We start from the raw sequence: 6,000 nt of genomic DNA on the forward strand, positions 1-6,000 counted from the left end.
GAAAACATGTTTAAATTCCCATATTTTACACAAATCTCAGAAGAATATTAGCTAAATTTATTTTGAAATATTTAGTTTGCAGTAAAAACATAGCTTCCTTGGTTGCCCATTTGTTACCTCTCTTTAATGTGTTTGAGTTTTTGATTCCTGGATACCAGGTTGTATGTGTGAGAATCTGCCTCACCAGGTTTAGTAGAGGTTGGTTCTGACTACAAGAGCCTGTATATGGTGATGGGGGTGAAAGGCCTGTGTTGGGCTTTGATATGGTTTGGTTCTGTGTCCCCACCCAAATCTCATCTCAAATTGGAATCCCTTAAGAGTCAAGGGAGGGACCTGGTGGGAGGTGATTGGATCATGGGGGCAGTTTCCCCCATTCTATTCTTATGACAGTGAGGAAGTTCTCACAAGACCTGATGGTTTTAAAAGAGGCAGTTTTCACTCATGTCCTCTCATCTGCCACCAAGTAACACATGCGTTGCTTCCCTTTTGCTTTCCACCATGATTGTAAGTTTCCTAAGACCTCCCCAACTATGTGGAACTGAGTCAATCAAAACTCTTTCCTGGCTGGGTGCAGTGGCTCATGACTATAATACCAGCACTTTGGGAGGCCGAGGTGGGCAGATCATGAGGTCAGGAGATGGAGAACCTCCTGGACAACATGATGAAACCCTATCTCTACTAAAAATACAAAAATTAGCTGGGCGTGGTGGCGCGTACCTGTAATCCCAGGTACTTGGGAGGCTGATGCAAGAGAATCGCTTGAACCAGGGAGTTGGAGGTTGCAGTGAGCCAAGATCATGCCACTGCACTCCAGTCTGGTGTCAGAGTGAGACTCCGTCTCAAAAAAAAACAAAACAAAATTAAAAAAAAAAACAAAACTCTTTTCTTTATAAATTACCCAGTCTCGGGTAGTACCTTTATAGCAGTGTGAGAATGGACTAATACAGACTTAATGGCTTCTGTTGCTTATTGGACTGCTGAGGGATCTCAGAGCACAGCTTGTCCTTTTGTCCTTGGTCATGTGTGGACACACTGGCATTGCCTCATGATCAGTCCAAATATGTCGAGGTTGGATAAATCAATAGCTTATTGTCCAACGGCATTTCTCCTTTTCATTTCCATATGCCTCCCTCCTGCCCCTGCTCTAGATCTGAGCTTTGAGCTTCCCTGAAATGGCTCTTAATCCACCAAGTGTTCTTCCTAAATAGTTTTGGATTTTGGTTTTCTTCCTTTTTTCTTCTCTGTGATTCTGATCTCATTTCATTTCTACTTCTTAGGAAGTTCTCAGAAATTTTTTTCCACTGATATCTTCCCTTGGTTTCCAGTGAAGTTATGAGATTCTTTTCTAAGATTAACCTGACATTAAACTGAATTTCTGGTGGGAGGGGAAGTAAGATGCCTGTGTTCACTTTAGCTTCTTTTTCTGATCTCATCCTCTGATGTTTTTCTATTTCTATTCTTTTGTGTGTTTAAATAAAATTATTGCTTTTATGACTCCCTAACATTTTTTTGAAACATGGCTACCCCATGGTTTAAACATTCCCTACAATGTGACACCTCAAATGTTTTACTAATGTAAATAACAATAGAGTGAACATACTCGGAGATACACATTTTTACACACCCATAATATTTGCTGGGAGCAAAATTACTATGTAATACATTTTTGAATAAGTAATTTGTGACTGAATTTTAGAAAGGGTTGATGCAACAGTGTCCAGTAGATGTCAAAGCTTAAGATAAATCTGTCTGGTGTGCTCTGTCTCCCTTGAAGAGACACAAGAGGCTCAGTTTGGGGCGTTTCTGCTGTCAGCCTGTCTGTAATGCTGATTAGGAACAACTGACTGATTTCACCATGTTAAGCTTCACACAAAGAAGAAAAAGTAACACTTCTGCCAGCTGTTTCAAAAACAGTCATGTGCTATATATAAGTAAAGAGTAAAAGGAGATGACATCACTTCTATTTTTATATCTGATTCTAAAGCTATTTTTGCATGTATAACTACGAAAATATATAATTATTATGTATTATATATATGTTATATATATACATACATACCTCTATCAAGCTTTATCTAACAACACACGTGTATTTGTGTGTGTGTGTGTGTATACTGAATGTTTGTGCCCACCCAAAATACATATGTTAAACTCCTACCCCACCATGTAATGGTATTTGGAGATGGGGTCTTTGGGAAGTGATTAGGACTAGACAAGGTCACCAGGTCAGGACCCCAGCCTGAAGGGATTTGTGTCCTTATAAGAAGGGTCACCATAGACGTCATCTCCTCTATCTGAACCTGTGAGCACACACTAGGAAGAAGGTGGTCATCTACAAGCCAGGAAGAAAGCCCTCTTCAGAACCCAACCACTCTGCACCCTGATCTTGGATGTCTGGCCTTCAGATATGTGAGAAATGCATTTATGTTGTTTAAGCCCTATAGTCTATAATATTTTGTCATGGCATCCTGAGAAGGTTAATACAGTGCGTGTACACACAAATACATACCTTTTTTTTCTGTGAACCAAAATGAAAAGCTTCACAGATGCAACCTAAGAAATTTTCATCCAAACATTTAACATTACAGCTCAAGGATTCTCTTCTTCAGACCTCTAAGAAAGCTTTAGAAAAACAGTCCATCTCTTCTTGATTCAGATTCTGACCCTTTATAGCACCAGTATTTCTAGGTTACTATCAAATAATTTAGACTGCATGCTACTCTTCATATTGAATCCTGATTTCTGATGGGGCCCCTAAGGGTAACTTCACATTTCTTTTGTTCTATTTTCTGGTAGCATTACAAGAAGTCCCAGAATTTTGGTCAGGTAATATAATAGTTTCTGTGCTTGTCCAGTGAGTATCCTATTAAGAGATTTTTGGCTTATACGGAAGGTTTCCACACCTGTGGCCACCCTTTCTCCACTATTTTCAAAAAGCCTTTTTTTTTTTTAACTGCAAAGAATGAAATAAATAGGTCTGTAGGTATAATGATACCTCCAATGATTGTGTTATATAAATGTCATGTTAAATGAGGATTTAAAAAAAATATTCCATAAGGATAATTTTCTAAGATAAAAATCATAAGTACAGAAGTATAGCTGACAATGGGGCAGAAGATTAAGTATAGATTTTGGAGCACAGCTGGACTCCTGTATTTGAAACGTACTAGTTGTATGACTTTGAGAGAGATACCTAATTTTCCTGACTTCAATTGTGAGGTCTTAGAATGGCATAATAAGACCTTCCTAATGGTTAGGAAGATAAATATACTTTATGTAAAGTCCCTATTTGATTCTTGGCCCATAATTGTCCTAAATGGCAATATTCTAGTGGTTATTTTTATTGTTATTGCTTCTGTTAATATTTTCACCTTTGTTTCTTTCTCTACCCTCAGCCCTTGCAAAATATTACACTAAATCTTATTTCTACTGCTCACTGCTCGGAGCATCAAGAATTGCGTAAGGTTTTCAGTCATACAGAAATAAACCACTTTCTTGAATCTTTCACACTCTGACCATGTGATTATGAAAAAACTCTTTAGCCTCTCTGTACCCCAGTTTCTTCATCTGTAGAAAGAGAACAGTAACACTTATTTTATAAGTGTTTAATCCATGAGGATTAAATATAATTATGTACATAAATGTCTATAAAGCACTGGGGATAGTACTTTTACTTTCAAAGTAAAAGATTATAATAAATTTTGGTTTCTATTAGTATTACTGAATATTATTAATTCTTTGATACATTTCCCCACCCCCCCACCCCCACCAAAAAGGCCAAGCAAGGATCTCCGGGGAAACTCATCTAATATACTTAAAATTTCACTTGGTTTGTTCCATACCCATTCATATCACAAGATTCCCTTTCCTATACCCAAACCCCAAATTATTTCCTTTCTCTGCTTTACAGGAAGAGATATTATAGAGAACAAGTTGAACAAATACTGCAACTAGAAAAGACTGTTTAAATGAGCACCCCTCAACTGATTTTTTGAAAATGATGCTAAATAACCCATTGTACCCAAAAAGAGAAAAGCAAACAGATAAAAATCACAACCTACACCATGAAAAATATCCCAAAGTGAAAAAGCAGTTATATAAACAGCTAGTGAAAAACATAAGTACTGTAAGTACATACATAATTTCATCATCCACTGTTTCACCATTAGATGTATTCTCTTTCAGGCATCTGTTCAAGACAAAGCCATAGTGAGCCTCTTAAATTACTTACAGCTCTTAAAAACACACACTTTGGGTTGCAATTTTTAAAGTATTTAAATTTTATTTAAATTTTATTTAAATATGTTTAAAGACAGTTTTATGTCCCTGGATTTGGAAGGAGTTAGCATATTTCCCGTTACCATACCACTCTTCAACAGTTAAGGACTGTACTGAATGCTAATTAAACCCAGAAAATACATAGGAAAAAACTGAAATTCTCAGCTCATTTAAACCACACATTGGAAGGTGTTCTAAGAGATAATGAAGGTCTGGCAGGTGGCAGTGAAAAATTAACTAATGGGGATATTTATTTTTGATTCATTTTCAACATCTTGTTTCTAAGGACTCTGTGTTTATGAATATACCCAGGAAGTTTTATGATTTCATCTCTAAGACTAGATTACGTAAGTTTTGATTGAACCATCGTACTTTAGATCATGAGATCTTAGAAACTGTTCCTTATAATTCAAGACGATACTCTAGTAATAATGCTTATATACAGCAAATCTGTTCTATGTTTTCATTCATACAATCTGACCACAATGCTTTGCATATTTTTCATTTGTGATAAAGCAAGCAATTTTATAACTTGTTTATATCTTCTTTTATTTTTAATTGCTTTTAAAAATCCAAGGGTGTAAATTGGTATTGTCTTTTGGCCAGAAACCTGGTCGATAGAATAAAACTATTTGGAGACAGCAGACTGCACGTTGTATTTTCTTCAGTAATCTATGTAAAAGCGACATTGATGAGAATCATGTGTTATCAAGAACGGCCTCCTTAGAAAACTTGTTTACCAAAAGAATTCTCTCCTGATTGCAGTAGATCACCATGAGGAAATCAAGTCTACAGGCACAGTTGTACATTTTTCTACTTTTCAGCTGGAAACAAGGGATGCAATGACTTTTTTTTCTCATCAGGGAATGGAAAGAAAGCAGAAATGGAATACAGGAGAAGGGTACAAGAAGCAGGAAACTGAACATACATCCTTGCTAAATACAAACACAGAATGACTCCAGAGATACCTAGAAATGCCAAGGATGCAAAGTAATGTCTTTTTTCTCCTGAAATGCACTGTTTATAATCTTTAGAAGCCTTAAATTGGTCAGAAAAAGAATGAACCTGGTAGAGTAAGACAAAGGGTACACGGTCAGCAAGCTCAGAGCCTTCGAGAACATCATAAGGAAGTCTCTGATGATCCTTGAGGATGGTAATAAAGACACAAATTGTATTTGCTTAACCTCCCATTTTCTGCTCAGCAACTGTGACTTTGCTTTTTAAATGACAGCACATTTTAATTAAAGCATTATAATCAGTATACAAGAAATTTGGGCTATCTCTGATATTCACACTTAGTCAAACACTTTACATTGTGCCTCTTCAAAGCCAAAGCCTCACTTCCTGGTGGTAAAATTCTGATTGTAAGCAGAGTACCTAAGCCAAAAGATAAATTGCCTACAAAACTCAACATACTGAGATATGTCACTTCTGGGTAGAGATGATGAATTGAACATTGGCATTTACTTAAAATACTTTCATTATCCACTAAAACCTACTATAGTATCCACAATGAGAACTTTTTTTGGTAAGTCTTAAGCCCCAAATGGTCCCTGGAATTATGTGCCTGTCAAATAGAAAACTTTGGGAAACCAAGTGGCTTCTTCAAAAGACTCATCGTGGAAATATTGCTATTGGCACTATGGAGTATGCTACCTATTTTGATTACGTTAGAGAAGTGGTAGAATACAAATAAACGCCTCCAGTACAGTTAAAAGCAGC

This window comes from Nomascus leucogenys, chromosome 9 (genome assembly GCF_006542625.1).
Source record: "Nomascus leucogenys isolate Asia chromosome 9, Asia_NLE_v1, whole genome shotgun sequence".
Taxonomy (NCBI): domain Eukaryota; kingdom Metazoa; phylum Chordata; class Mammalia; order Primates; family Hylobatidae; genus Nomascus; species Nomascus leucogenys.